The following is a 16,578-nucleotide window of genomic DNA, read 5'->3' as shown; positions in this document are numbered from 1 at the left end:
GTGTCACCAGCTTCACGTAGGCAAAAGGCTCCCCATAGAACCCCAACAGCACCGTTAACGTAAGATATACTCTTACAGCGTGTGTGTATCCTGGACATTACTGATCCTTCCTTTCGACGCACCCATCTTTGCACTTGTTTCTGTCTGGTATCGTTGTAAATTTCTATTCTCACCATATTTGCCAGTTGATATAATACAGTTAAATTTTAGGTCGCAACATGCTGAAAAGTATACCAGGAGAAACTATATAGGAATACTGAAAGCTTATCGTTAAAACTGGAACTGTGGAGGAAGACGACCCCAGTCTTGGAGCGAGTGGGCGACAAACGCCAAACAGATGGTTTGATGTTGTTTGACCGAGAAGGATGACATCGGTACTGGAAATCTCCAGACACCTTGAGACATTAAACTTCATGTTACATTAATTGTGTATGCGGACAAGAATAAATCACAAATCTACATCTACATCCACACCCTGTAACGCATTGTGATTCCCATACCAGAGGGTGCTTCCCAACATACCACATTTTACGATTTCATCACGTTTTATTCGCTTGTGGAACTTCGGATGGCTGTCTGCTTAACAGCATTTGTGTCTGCTGTTATCAGTCACACCTTGTCTTGCGTGTTTTACGGGGGCAATACTTGGCTTAACAGTTTACATGCCTACACTCCTCACTTGCTACTTGAAACTCTGAAAGTGTTCATTCGCGGGACAGTTGACGTCTGTCACTAGGTGTGTGGCAGATCACGTTTCTCACCATTTCGATGATGCTTTCAGTTGATAGTTCACTGTTAGCTATTTAGGCCGGTTCACATGCACTTGACCAATGCTATGAGATGTGTCCCACAAGTATTTTATAACCAAACTCCTGGAAATTTGCTAAAAATTCCCAGTGTACTTCCATTGGGTCTAAACCTCAACCGAATTATGACGAATCTATGGGATCACCGTTTCTTGTTGTTTTTGGCAAGTAGTATTGCTAACAGTGTGCCGTTACTTTTTTTTTCTGCAGCCTGTATTATTACACAGATAAGTTTTCACGAAGTCAGTTTATGACAAAATGCCAGTACATTTGTTGTGTTATTCTTAACACGCGTATTCTATCAATTAACAAACGATCTAGTTCATCAAGCATTCGAGACTTTCATCTACTACTTCTGAGGCATCAACGTACTGTATCATTCTGATTTTTCATTGAATCACTATTTTCTTTTTTTGAGTCGTCAGTCTTCTGACTTGGGTTTTTGCTGCCTGCCACGAACTTCTCTCTTGTGGCAGTCTCTTCATCTCAGAACAACAATTCCAATTCCACGACCTCAGCTGCTTGTTGGTGTATGCCAATGTCAGCCTTGACTCACATGTTGTACCCTCGACAGCTGCCTTAGGTTATAACTTGAATCTTAAAACATGTTCTATCACTCAATCCCATCTTGTCGCCAGTGTTCCTTCAAGATCCTCTCCTCCCCGATTCCGTGGAGAACCAACTCATTTCTTATCGTATCATCACAACTAATTTTCAACATCCCAGAACGCATCGACACCCACAGTCAGTGACTCATTCAGTGCTAAGTTCCGAACGTACTTGTTCTCAGAAATACTTCCCTGAAATTATAGCTGAAGTTTGATACTAGTAACATCTCTTAGCTAATATTACCCTCTTCGGCTATGCTAGCCTGCTTTTTATCTGCTCCTTGCGTTGTCCGTCTTGTGTTGTATAGTTTTCAAACCTGTACAATTTTTCATCCGGTTCTTGAACACCAATTTTGATGTCAAGTTTATCGCTAATCTCATTTATGCTACATATCATTGCTTTCTCTTCGGTTTATTCCCAGTCCATATAAGACCATGACAGCCATCTCATTAGCAAATCTTATCACTAGTATCTTTTCACCCTGAATTTTACTATCCCACACCTGAAACATCATTTCCGTCATTGCTTCTTTGCTGCATAGATTAAACAGTAGGGACTTTTTGCATCCTTTTTTATCGGGGCAATTAATTATTGACTTGTAAGTCTTGTTGTTCCCGCTTGTTTCTTGAACATTGTGTGTATTACTACTCTTTCACTGTATTTTACGCCTATTTTACCAAGAATTTCGAGTGCCTTGTACCTTTTCACTGTGTCTGATACTCTTTCTGGGTCGGCAAATTGAATTTTCGTAAGTCTCACTTCCACTATCATGTGCAATCTCAGCAAGTCTCATCGTCCCCTAACAGATACTCACTTTCCTTTACCATTCCTGTCTGAAATATTCTCGTCAGTAACTCGGATGCGTTGGCTGTTACGCTGTCTCCACTGCAATGGACTGCAACAGTGCTCCATTTACCACCGTCTGAAACTTAGGGACTGCGTGGTGATATTTGTCTAAAAGTTTGGAGATGCGTCTAGAGACTCTTTGATCTCCCAAACCAACTGCGATAATCATTTGGTTGCCACTTCCTTCAATGTGTTTAGAAATTCTAAAAAAAAATTGTATATCTTATCTTATCTCCGTACCTTTTACAAGCATACCTCAACGTCTTCTGATTTTTGAACAGTTTATTTCCCATTGCTGGCTGAAGTTTACTGCAAAATTCAATTACCTCTCTCACTACTACTAGCATTGCTACTACTACTACTACTACTACAACTAAAACTATTATCGTACCCATATTCTCCTGAAACTCTTGTTTTGTTCCCTCGTCCACTACACCGTTCCTATCCGCCATGTTCATTACATTTTTATGTCCCATTACATAATTTACAACGCTTTCAATGCCCTATCATATTTCCTTTCTTTCCCTATTTTCCACTTGGGACGTTGGCCTATGTACCTGAAGTTTTGATTATGGCGTTGATTTCCTTTCGATTATGATGAGAACAATGCTACTAGTGAACTGCTAACAGTAATTAACTCTCTGCCATTCTTCCTTATTCGTGACGAATTCCACTTCCATTTACAACATTTTCTGCTGCTGCTTATATTGCCTTACACCCGTCTGATTATAAACACTTAACAACTTGCATAATCCCAAACTAACTGTATCGTTATAGATCGCACTGATGATGTATTAGAACAGGAAAGGCGAAACGCGTATGGGATAAATAAAGTAACTAGCAGCAAGAAAAGGTAGTGTTATTTACAAAACAAGTATCTTGCATTTCACTTCACTGACCCGCACCATATCTACGCGGAGCCTTCGCGTTTTCCTTTTCAGATTTACAAATTACTCTACCAGATTCCGACTTCTGAGTTTCCTTGTTACGACACTTGGAATATTACCCTTTTGTTGGTTAATCAATCATTTCCTCATGGACACCTCCTTCTTGACAGTACCCTCCTGGGCATCCGAAGAGGGGACTGATCTAGAATCTTTTTTCAATGAAAAAATCATCATCACTTCTCTTTCATTTACACTCCACATATTCTGTGGATACACATTATGTGCATTTGAGCAATGATTTACATTGGCTTATGAATCCTCATGCCGTTGACCATTGCTGATACTTCGGATGTTCCACGACCGTCTCACGCCTCAAGGGCGCAAAAGGGTTTGTTCGCTCAGTCCCCCTCTTTCAAAAGACTGTTCACAGAACTGGGATAATTCCTTACGCGCGAAGATATTTTATTCAAAATTTATATAGCATCAGGAATCGAACGAGAGATCCAGGAAATTTTGATTACTTGTCCCGTTGCTCATAGTGCACTGTTCGATTTATATGTTTTTTTACAACCTACTGCAACCCTCTGGAATGCAGCGTATTTTTCGAAACTTAATCCACGTCTTGGATCCAAAATTAATGTGGGGAAGGCTAAACGGAAGTGATGGTCCATTTTTGTCTTGCTCTGATCACCCCGCCATCTTGTCCGCCGCTCATCCACGGTCGTTGCACCCCACGGCAATGCTTTTCAGCACTTTTGCAATGTCATGGAGCACGCCTTCCACCACGTTCATACCAATCTCTGTGAAGGCAAGGGGATGGCGAAGCTGTCGTTTAACGGAGACCATTTCTATGTCTCGACCACTACACCCGTCGACTATTCGATACTGCGATCAGTATAAAATGAGTATTGTACATTACTATGTATGTCAGATTCCAAAAACAAAATCTTCTTTTTTGGAAAGTTGATTATTTAATAAAGCATTTGAACCTTTTGAGGCATCATCAGATTATGTAATATACTACACACGTTAGATACGGCGTGGACCTTAAACACACCAGCATCAGCAAACGTAGAAGTGCACAAATAGGACCAAACTTACAGCTCTCCGGTGCTATTGTGTTTAAGGTACATGCCCTGTCTCGCACGTTATCACGAATGCTAATTTTCAGAATACACCACAACGTGATGGGTGGAACGGGTTATTAAGTTATCATTATTTTGCAACCTAGACTATTTTCTTTTTGAAATAATTGGTAATGGTTGCTGTACCCTTCAGTCAATGGAGTCGCAAAGATTTTCCTACTTGTGTGTTACTAAATCAGTAGCTCATGATTTTACAGGGTGTTTTTTTAAACTTGAGACAGATAAATATTTCGAAAACGATGTGCCTGTTATTACAATAAATAATCTTTGCACTTGACCGTACATTTAAATTACTGTGAAAATGTTAACCTTTATGTTTTAAAGATCAATACTGATGTTCAAATGTTGTCTGAGTGTCGTAAATGGACTGTAGAGTACAAATAATATGGCTTGAGATTCACATTTCTGGCAAATGAGTTACTTTTATGGTAATCTGGTTTTCTGTTGAAACTTCCTGGCAGATTAAAACTGTGTGCCCGACCGAGACTAAAACTCGGGACCCTTGCCTTTCGCGGGCAAGTGCTCTAACAACTGAGCTACCGAAGCACGACTCACGCGCGGTACTCACAGCTTTACTTCTGCCAGTACTGGGCGTGAGTACCGGGCGTGAGTCGTGCTTCGGTAGCTCAGTTGTTAGAGCACTTGCCCGCGAAAGGCAAGGGTCCCGAGTTCGAGTCTCGGTCGGGCACACAGTTTTAATCTGCCAGGAAGTTTCATATCAGCGCACACTCCGCTGCAGAGTGAAAATCTCATTCTGGAAACATCCCCCAGGCTGTGGCTAAGCCATGTCTCCGCAATATCCTTTCTTTCAGGAGTGCTAGTTGTGCAAGGTTCGCAGGAGAGCTTCTGCAAAGTTTGGAAGGTAGGGACAAGGTACTGGCAGAAGCAAAGCTGTGAGTACCGGGCGTGAGTCGTGCTTCGGTAGCTCAGTTGGTTAGCCGTCACGGTAGCTCAGCGTGTTCGGTCAGAGGGTTAGCTACCCTCTGTAATAAAAAAACTGTGTGAACGGATCAGCAAACTACCTGAACGGATGTCATGAGACGTCCGCGCCGAACATATAAACAAAAAAAAATAAAAAAAAAAAAAAAAAATTTGGTAGAGCACTTGACCCGAAAGGCAAGGGTCCCGAGTTCGAGTCTCGGTCGGGCACACAGTTTTAATGTGCCAGGAAGTTTCATATCAGCGCACACTCCGCTGCAGAGTGAAAATCTCATTCTGGAAACATCCCCCCGGCTGTGGCTAAGCCATGTCTCCGCAATATCCTTTCTTTCAGGAGTGCTAGTTCTGCAAGTTTCGCAAGAGAGCTTCTGCAAAGTTTGGAAGGTAGGGACAAGGTACTGGCAGAAGCAAAGCTGTGAGTACCGGGCGTGAGTCGTGCTTCGGTAGCTCAGTTGGTAGAGCACTTGCCCCCGAAAGGCAAGGGTCCCGAGTTAGAGTCTCGGTCGGGCACACAGTTTTAACCTGCCAGGAAGTTTCATATCAGCGCACACTCCGCTGCAGAGTGTAAATCCCATTCTGGAAACATCCCCCAGGCTGTGGCTAAGCCATGTCTCCGCAATATCCTTTCTTTCAGGAGTGCTAGTTCTCCAAGGTTCGCAGGAGAGCTTCTGCAAAGTTTGGAAGGTAGGGACAAGGTACTGGCAGAAGCAAAGCTGTGAGTACCGGGCGTGAGTCGTGCTTCGGTAGCTCAGTTGGTAGAGCACTTGACCCGAAAGGCAAGGGTCCCGATTTCGAGTCTCGGTCGGGCACACAGTTTTATTCTGCCAGGAAGTTTCATATCAGCGCACACTCCAACAGTCTGGCATTAGCTGCCGCAGCGGTCGCACGCTCCTCAAGTTTGCTCCGTGAACGTTCAGTGTTTACGTCAGTGTTTTCGTGTTTTGTGCTCGTTTATTGACGTTTTGCACGTGAATTAAGCGTTATCAATTGAGCATTTGGTCTTCTTTCGTGTCATCTTTCTACGAAGTGCCGTTGGGATTTCGGCGTTGTCCGAGATTTCTTCGCTGCAGAACACCATGGCAAACTCAGTGAGAAAAAACACCGTGATTTTCACCTTCGACAAGTACACCCGTCGAGTACAGCCCTCTGCACTTTAAATACACGACTGGATTACCGAGGTAATTGGCCTTCATTCTGAATCTGTTCATACCATGCAGCTGGACTCTGATGAATACTGCATTTTTGTAAAGTTTAACGATTCCGCGAGTGTAGACCGCTTTCTGGCAAAATTTGGTTATGAAACGGAATTTATACACCGTGATGGTACTAAAAGTACTGTCAAACTCCGGAATTCCGAGTCTGTAATTAGGAATGTTAGGGTTTTGAATATTCCCATAGAAGTAGACAATTCGAAAATTAAAGATGTCCTTTCAAAGTATGGGGTTGTCAGGCAAATAGTCAACGAAAGGTGGGCTTCGCATTTCAAGCTGCAGTGCTTTAACGGCATTCGCTCCGTGGAGATGGAAGTGAAAGCAAACATTCCCTCCCACATCTTTGTTGACGGGCACAAGGCGCATGTTATGTACTCAGGACAAACCCCTACATGTCATGTATGTAACGAGTCTGGTCACCTCCGTCAGGACTGCCCTCGCCGTGTATTTGTGCTAACAAATAACCTTACGCAACGCCGGAAATTGACACTCAACGATTTGTTGCCAGCCAGTAATACAACAGAGCCAGCGGCGGTCGTGGATCCTGTTACTACCTCTGAAAATGTTGCACTTAATGTTAATGACTTTCCGTCTTTAAAACCTGCTTTAACTGCTGAAATTCCGTCCCGTGACAGCGAGATTCCCACAAAAAAGCGTCCTCTAGAGGACACTGAAAGAAATGTTGATGAGGACTCTTCCTGTGAAACACCCGTTGCCAGGAGGCCGAAGCCCAGTCCTGAAGATCTGTTGGAAGTGGAAAAAGGAGATGGAATGAAGGTCGATGTGGCTCCCACTTCCGCACAAGGACATACACCGCCACGAACAGATAGTGACGCAGCGGGTAGTGATTTTTCACGGAAATGTGACCCTGAGCCTGAGGTCACGGCTGAAATAACCGCATCAAGTGCACAACCCATACAGTGCGAACCGTACGAGGAAGTACCAGGTAAAGAACCTGCTGACTCCGAAGCGCAACGCCGCGCCGAAGGAGGAAATACACAACATCACCGCCTCGCCAGCAAAACAACACAACAGACACCACGCCGGAACCAAACATTGACGACTCGCAAGCCACGGCCGTTGCCCCATTTAGCCACCGCCGGCGGCTGCGACAGACACCGGGCCTTGCTGTCACGCGTCATCAAGCGAAAGTCACACCAGAGAAGAAAGACATCAAGAAAAAGAATATCAAATATGAAGTCATCAGGTCCAACACTGACGAGGAGAAAGAGAATGGCCACAGTGACTTACAGCAATGCATTGTCAGGATTTCAGGATACTTTTCTTCTTAAGCTATTTGTTTAAAAGCAGTGCAAATTTTCTAGGCAGTTAGTACATGTAATGGGCACACAGCTTGTAAAGATCGTGTCTTGTAGGGAAGCACGTTTGCTGCTATAATCATACCGAACCTCATCCCAAATAGCTTCTTCCGGTATGTCTGTGCTGCAAGCTTATAGCATTACTACTATTAACATTAATAAAATACAGTCACCCTTGAAATTGGCAGCACTAAAGGAATTCTTGTACCAGTCCGGAACAGATATCGCGTTGCTACAAGAAGTTGCGATAACGGAATTTCGGATCCCAGGCTTTTTTGAAATTGTTAATGTTTCTACGGAAGCCAATATCGGTACAGCCATTCTTATAAGGGAAGGCATTCCGGTGACTGAAATCGAACGACTAGAATCAGGAAGAGCCATAGGCATAAAACTTTTCGATGTGACAGTGATTAACCTTTACGCCCCATCAGGAACTTCCCACAAATTGGATCGTGCGAAGTTTTTTCAAGATGAACTGATTTATTTATTGAGGAAAAATCCGTGTTCTCTTATATTAGGTGGAGATTTTAACTGTGTTTTAAACCAGAAAGATCAACAACCCAACTTCAACTACTCGCCACAGTTAAAAAAATTAGTAAGTGATCTACACCTTAAGGATGTGTGGGAACTTCAGCACCCGACGTCAGTCGGGTTCACGTATATAACCAGCCACTCCCGCAGCAGACTAGATAGAATTTACGTGTCACCAAATTTGCAAAATTATTTATTAAACGTTGAGACTATTCCAGTGTATTTTAGCGATCACAGTACACTTTTAACTTGCTTTAATCTAAGTGTACAACCAACCCGTCGATTCAGAGGCCAATGGAACTTAAATATCTCTGTATTAACTGACGAAGAACTGGAACAGGAAATAAGGTTTGCGTGGACTATGTGCCTCCGCACAGTAGAAAAGCACCCAACAGTCATAGACTGGTGGACAAGGAGGGCTAAACCAAGGCTGCGGAAAGTTGTCATGCAGTATAGTGCAGCCAGGCACAGGGAGTTGAGGAATACAATGGAGTTTTATTATAAAGTTTTAAGAGACTTATATCAACAGGCCCATGATGACGTAATTCGTCTAAATGATATCAAAAAAATTAAAGCCAAGTTATTAAGCATTAAACGGCAACAGATGGAGGGACTCAAAATTAAATCGAAAGCCACATCAGTCGTAGCAGATGAAACAGCTTCTCTGTATCACTTGGTGCGGCATGTTAAAAACAGACGTCAAACTTTAATTGATGAAGTCCAGACGCATACTGGTACGAGGCTCACATGCCAGAAACAAATACTGGACGAAGTCCACAGGTACTATGAAACCTTATATGCCCCTACCACAGTGGAAGATGCAGCTCTCGAGGACTTTCTCACTATTTTAGGTCCACAATTGTCGGGAACAGACAACGCTGACATCCTGTCACCTATTACTAAAGATGAAGCGCATGAGGCAGTGCGTAACTCACCTCTCAACAAATCTCCGGGACTTGATGGCCTCCCTGTGGAGTTTTATGCCCGCTACTGGTCTATAATTGGGGACAAGATCACTTCCATGGCAAATGAGGTCCTGAACGGAAAACCGGTCCCTGCAGAGTTTAAGGAAAGTAAAATAGTACTGATTCCTAAGAGTAAAGGCAAAACCAACTTAAACAATTTTCGGCCTCTTTCGCTACTTAATTCTGATTACAAAATAATTTCGCGTATTATCAACAAAAGACTCTCTGCCTTTTCCAACAAATTATTGAGTCATCACCAATCTTGCTCTCCGACCAGAACGATATTCGAAAGTCTATCTGCATACAGAGACGTCATTGCAATTACCTCAGTGACAAGTATAAAATGTGTTTTAATCTTCATAGATTTCAACAAAGCTTTTGACCGCGTTAGTCATAGATACCTCTTTGCGACGCTGTCAAGAATGGCTTTCCACCCCCAGATTGTGAACATGCTAAGGAATATTGCAACAGGTGTAAATGCGAAAATAGCAATCAATGGCCAAACATCTAAACCCATACAGATAAGGCGAGGGGTTCCACAGGGCAGTCCCTTATCAATGTTTTTATTTTCAGTATCTTTAGAGCCCTTCCTCCGCACTGTCCACGAAAGATTAACAGGCATAACATTGAGTGGTGAGAAAACTGTCATACGAGCTTATGCTGATGACGTGGGCGTTGTAATGAGGAATAAGGAGGAGACAGTTACACTGGAAAGAGAAATCCAAAGATATTGTCTAGCGTCGGGAGCGACAGTAAATGAAAACAAAAGTCAAATATTGAATCTACGGGGCCTAGATCACCTTCGACTGGCATGGGCAAAACAAGACAACAAACATAAAACTTTGGGAATCACCTTAATGGCATGTCCGATGCGGATGGCTGCTTTTAACTGGACGGAAACTAGGAGGAAAGTTCATGGTGCTGTAATGGAGAACATCCATCGAACTATGGACCTGGTGCAAAAAGTCAGATTCATCAACTCCTGCGTTTTGTCTAAAGCGTATTTCACTGCGCAGGTATTTCCAATCCCTAAACTAGTAGCGAAAGGGATCATGTCCACTGTTACCAATTATTTATGGAGAGGAGACATATTCAGGGTTGGTGCGACTACGGTTATACTGGATGTCAGAAACGGGGGCCTCGGTTTGGTGCATATTGGCAATAAAGTGTCTGCTCTGTTCCTCAAACGGACTTTCCATATACTCAGAGAACTTCCACAATGTATAACCGCAAAGCTCTTTGAGGCTGTGACACCCCATAGCCTGCAAGCACCGATTGATGTGCGAAGGATTAATGCCCGTCTGCAGTATGTGAGGAATTTTTTCCTCGAAGCAAGTTATCTTAGTGACGAAATCAGAAGCAACACACGTATCACAGCGCGCGACATCATACTTGAAAGGAAGTTAAATGAGGGTAGAAACAAAATTGAAACGAAATTCCCAAATTGTGACTGGAAAGCTGTATGGCGGAACATCAACTATGCCGGGCTATCTACAGACGCTATTTCCGCATGGTACAAAACAGTTAATAATGTCATCAGCACCAACGAGAGACTATATGGGATCGGTTTAAACCAGACACACCTTTGTGGAAAATGCAATCTGGTGGATACACTCAGCCACAGATTCACCTGTGGTGGCAATGTGCATAACTGGAATTGGATCAGGCAACAAATCGCCTTTCTCACCAGATCCTCTACGCAATATATAACGCCGTCGCTCCTCCTGAGACCGGACATGACATACTTTCCGAAATTAAAAACCAACGCCATTAGCTGGTTACTGGGAAAATATGTTAGTTATGTCATCCACACACTTGGGTCGGACAACGAGATAGAATTCCGCGTTTACATGAAGTGTGAATATGCAAAAATCAGCACGTATCGCAACCACAAGAAGCACTATGGCAACATGCTGAAGATCATTTTTGAAAGAATGGGTGTTGGTTAGATATGTGAAACCACTACAACACCTTGAACGAGAACGAACAGAAGAAAATTAAAAGTCACTTGGTTCCTTATTATTATTTACTTTAACCTTGCTTCCGGAACTTTTTTTTTTTTTTTTTTTGTATGTGTTTAATTGGATTGTATTTAAACTGGTTCATAGTCAAGAAAACTGGTATTAAATATGCTATTATTTTTTATTCAATGGACAGTTTACAAATTAAACAGTGAATTCAACTTTGTAGACAAACCCACTGATTGGGTGACAATAATTGGCACCTAGAATAATCTCAGTTATCTTGAGCAAAGTTTATACTGTAACCACTTTTAAAGTTTGTTTTACCATTATTACTGTATTAGACATATTTAGCATATAACTAGTTTAAAACTGGTTCTTTTTTTAATGTTGCAAATGGTTTAATCATTAATTGTACTGTTGAATACTTGAAATGTATGTTTTAGTAAAATACAATAAAAAAAAAAAATAAAAAAAAAAGTTGGTAGAGCACTTGACCCGAAAGGCAAGGGTCCCGTGTTCGAGTCTCGGTCGGGCACACAGTTTTAATCTGCCAGGAAGTTTCATATCAGCGCACACTCCGCTGCAGAGTGAAAATCTCATTCTGGAAACATCCCCCAGGCTGTGGCTAAGCCATGTCTCCGCAATATCCTTTCTTTCAGGAGTGCTAGTTCTGCAAGGTTCGCAAGAGAGCTTCTGCAAAGTTTGGAAGGTAGGGACAAGGTACTGGCAGAAGCAAAGCTGTGAGTACTGGGCGTGAGTCGTGCTTCGGTAGCTCAGTTGGTAGAGCACTTGCCCCCGAAAGGCAAGGGTCCCGAGTTCGAGTCTCGGTCGGGCACACAGTTTTAATCTGCCAGGAAGTTTCATATCAGCGCACACTCCGCTGCAGAGTGAAAATCTCATTCTGGAAACATCCCCCAGGCTGTGGCTAAGCCATGTCTCCGCAATTTCCTTTCTTTCAGGAGTGCTAGTTCTGCAAGGTTCGCAGGAGAGCTTCTGCAAAGTTTGGAAGATAGGGACAAGGTACTGGCAGAAGTAAAGCTGTGAGACCCGGGCGTGAGTCGTGCTTCGGTAGCTCAGTTGGTAGAGCACTTGCCCCCGAAAGGCAAGGGTCCCGAGTTCGAGTCTCAGTCGGCACACAGTTTTAATCTGCCAGGAAGTTTCATATCAGCGCACACTCCGCTGCAGAGTGAAAATCTCATTCTGGAAACATCCCCCAGGCTGTGGCTAAGCCATGTCTCCGCAATATCCTTTCTTTCAGGAGTGCTAGTTCTGCAAGGTTCGCAGGAGAGCTTCTGCAAAGTTTGGAAGGTAGGGACAAGGTACTGGCAGAAGCAAAGCTGTGAGTACCGGGCGTGAGTTGTGCTTCGGTAGCTCAGTTGGTAGAGCACTTGCCCCCGAAAGGCAAGGGTCCTGAGTTCGAGTTTCGGTCGGGCACACAGTTTTAATCTGCCAGTAAGTTTCATATCAGCGCACACTCCGCTGTAGAGTGGAAATCTCATTCTGGAAACATCCCCCAGGCTGTGGCTAAGCCATGTCTCCGCAATATCCTTTCTTTCAGGAGTGCTAGTTCTGCAAGGTTCGCAGGAGAGCTTCTGCAAAGTTTGGAAGGTAGGGACAAGGTACTGGCAGAAGCAAAGCTGTGAGTACTGGGCGTGAGTCGTGCTTCGATAGCTCAGTTGGTAGAGCACTTGCCCGCGAAAGGCAAGGGTCCCGAGTTCGAGTCTCGGTCGGGCACACAGTTTTAATCTGCCAGGAAGTTTCATATCAGCGCACACTCCGCTGCAGAGTGAAAATCTCATTCTGGAAACATCCCCCAGGCTGTGGCTAAGCCATGTCTCCGCAATATCCTTTCTTTCAGGAGTGCTAGTTCTGCAAGGTTCGCAGGAGAGCTTCTGCAAAGTTTGGAAGGTAGGGACAAGGTACTGGCAGAAGTAAAGCTGTGAGCACCGGGCGTGAGTCGTGCTTCGGTAGCTCAGTTGGTAGAGCACTTGCCCGCGAAGGGCAAGGGTCCCGAGTTTGAGTCTCGGTCGGGCACACAGTTTTAATCTGCCAGGATATTTCATATCAGCGCACACTCCGCTGCAGAGTGAAAATGTAATTCAGGTTTTCTGTTCCCTACGGGGTTTATTGCCTTGAGTGCCGAAACCAACGGAATGCACCATTTCGATGGCCGCCCTAGAGCACCTCCACTTGGTGCTTTGTTTACACACGGAAATCACTCACCATCCGCCGTAACTTTCGTGCTGGCCCTACGCGGATACCGGTGGAATACATACCCCAACCGTTGTGATAAGGGAAATGTCAATCATGCGATAGTGACAGGCGGACCTGGGATGGATATTCGCCGAAATAAAGCACCCCAACCGTGAGAGGCAGGGAGACTAACCTAAATAACGCTAATGTATCGAAATCGAGCATCCCTTTGGCGTTAACTGAGGGGACTCAAGTAAATCAAGCACCACAGTGGTGAAAGGCAAGGGATCTCGCCGCTATCAAGCAACCCGATGGAAACAGAAAACTATTACAACAACTTCGTTGTTCTTGTATCACGCCAAATATAGTTTGTAACCAGATAGGGAAACGGCTACCCATATTGCACTGTACAATAGAGTCTGCAACACGTACGTAAATTTCGAACATAAATGTCAACCGTTAGAACACGCAGGTTTACATTTACATAGTAAATAAAATGTAGATGGAAATGAATCGGTTCTTAAGAGAAACATTTAATATTTGTCGCTTACAGTGCCCTTTACCACGAAAGGGTAACAATGATTTGAGTAAATCGTAACTTTTTGGCGTAGGAATCAAACATGAAATAAAAATGGGGAAAATCAGAAGTTGACCACGCCCATACACGATGGTTTCTTACGCGGTGCTCAGCTGTAGCACAGCCAGAGTGCTCTTTACAAACGTCATCCTTTAATTCAGAACTTTTTTTCGTACGATGCGTCTTTTTCCAGTTGTCTCAGTTTAAAACAAACACCGTGTATAATTACTGGTTTCTAAAAGCTTTTAATTTGTATCATTCTTGTTGTTCTTGTATTATTCAGTTTGAAGGCTGGTTTGATGCGGCTCTCCAAGCTACACGGCCTCCTGCAAGTCACTCACATCTGCGTAACTAAAGCTACGTACATTCACTTGGGCCTGTTCACGTCACTCAAGCTTTGGTCTCAGTTCACAGTTTTGAACTACACCTACATACATAACCAAATGAACTATTTCTTCTGTTACGGAAGCTTTGTCACGAATTCCTTGTTTCTCAGATTTGATTGAGTTCGTCTACATTACTTATTCGATGCACCCACCTAATCTTCGTCATTCTTCTGCTGCATAGCATCACTTGTTAAAATCTTGTATTCTCTTTCTGCGTGACACGTTATCGTCCATGTTTCCCTTCAGTACACTGCTACACTCTACACATATGCTTTAAAAAGTATTCCAACACCCAAATTTTATCACGTGTCACGACACTTCTCTATTTCGGCGAACATCTTCTTGCTATTAATAGTCTGCATTTTATGTCTGTTCCACTCTTGGTCGTTTCAGCTATTCGGGAATGCCGGATTAAACTGAAATTGTTTGCTTATCTGTTCGAACATCACGATTCCGACCACTCAAAGAGTAATTCAACTCTGACTCCGGTGAAGCTACCCAAAGCGGGCTCTCATATTCTAATCACCGAATAAGTGCAACGGATATTCAATTCAAGTTTACGGCGATTTGGCGCAATATCTACAGCCGACACCGAATAGATTGCTGAGTCGGTCGAAAGAAGTCAAATTCTGGGACGACTGTTGATTGACATATTCACTATCGTATGTTTTTTGATGAGAGCAGACAAAATATTATAAATACACTCCTGGAAATTGAAATAAGAACACCGTGAATTCATTGTCCCAGGAAGGGGAAACTTTATTGACACATTCCTGGGGTCAGATACATCACATGATCACACTGACAGAACCACAGGCACATAGACACAGGCAACAGAGCATGCACAATGTCGGCACTAGTACAGTGTATATCCACCTTTCGCAGCAATGCAGGCTGCTATTCTCCCATGGAGACGATCGTAGAGATGCTGGATGTAGTCCTGTGGAACGGCTTGCCATGCCATTTCCACCTGGCGCCTCAGTTGGACCAGCGTTCGTGCTGGACGTGCAGACCGCGTGAGACGACGCTTCATCCAGTCCCAAACATGCTCAATGGGGGACAGATCCGGAGATCTTGCTGGCCAGGGTAGTTGACTTACACCTTCTAGAGCACGTTGGGTGGCACGGGATACATGCGGACGTGCATTGTCCTGTTGGAACAGCAAGTTCCCTTGCCGGTCTAGGAATGGTAGAACGATGGGTTCGATGACGGTTTGGATGTACCGTGCACTATTCAGTGTCCCCTCGACGATCACCAGTGGTGTACGGCCAGTATAGGAGATCGCTCCCCACACCATGATGCCGGGTGTTGGCCCTGTGTGCCTCGGTCGTATGCAGTCCTGATTGTGGCGCTCACCTGCACGGCGCCAAACACGCATACGACCATAATTGGCACCAAGGCAGAAGCGACTCTCATCGCTGAAGACGACACGTCTCCATTCGTCCCTCCATTCACGCCTGTCGCGACACCACTGGAGGCGGGCTGCACGATGTTGGGGCGTGAGCGGCAGACGGCCTAACGGTGTGCGGGACCGTAGCCCAGCTTCATGGAGACGGTTGCGAATGGTCCTCGCCGATACCCCAGGAGCAACAGTGTCCCTAATTTGCTGGGAAGTGGCGGTGCGGTCCCCCACGGCACTGCGTAGGAAAAAAATGGTTCAAATGGCTCTGAGCACTATGGGACTCAACTTCTGAGGTCATTAGTCCCCTAGAACTTAGAACTAGTTAAACCTAACTAACCTAAGGACATCACAAACATCCATGCCCGAGGCAGGATTCGAACCTGCGACCGTAGCGGTCTTGCGGTTCCAGACTGCAGCGCCTTTAACCGCACGGCCACTTCGGCCGGCTGCACTGCGTAGGATCCTACGGTCTTGGCGTGCATCTGTGCGTCGCTGCGGTCCGGTCCCAGGTCGACGGGCACGTGCACCTTCCGCCGACAACTGGCGACAACATCGATGTACTGTGGAGACCTCACGCCCCACGTGTTGAGCAATTCGGCGGTACGACCACCCGGCCTCCCGCATGCCCACTATACGCCCTCGCTCAAAGTCCGTCAACTGCACATTCGGTTCACGTCCACGCTGTCGCGGCATGCTACCAGTGTTAAAGACTGCGATGGAGCTCCGTATGCCACGGCAAACTGGCTGACACTGACGGCGGCGGTGCACAAATGCTGCGCAGCTAGCGCCATTCGACGG

The 16,578-nt window shown here is 44.6% G+C and overlaps 2 non-coding genes across 2 annotated transcripts; both read left to right on the top strand.

Annotated features, from left to right (window-relative positions):
- Positions 1–11,983: 11,983 nt before the first annotated feature.
- Positions 11,984–12,058, top strand: Trnas-cga. The gene has a single exon. It is a non-coding gene; the product is annotated as a tRNA-Ser (tRNA).
- An 824-nt stretch (positions 12,059–12,882) lies between these two features.
- On the top strand, positions 12,883–12,957 carry Trnas-cga. Its single transcript has one exon. It is a non-coding gene; the product is annotated as a tRNA-Ser (tRNA).
- Positions 12,958–16,578: the final 3,621 nt, after the last annotated feature.

This window comes from Schistocerca americana, chromosome 1 (genome assembly GCF_021461395.2).
Source record: "Schistocerca americana isolate TAMUIC-IGC-003095 chromosome 1, iqSchAmer2.1, whole genome shotgun sequence".
Taxonomy (NCBI): domain Eukaryota; kingdom Metazoa; phylum Arthropoda; class Insecta; order Orthoptera; family Acrididae; genus Schistocerca; species Schistocerca americana.
The sequence above is the reverse complement of the archived record's forward strand: the minus strand, read 5'-3'. Positions and strand labels throughout refer to the sequence as shown.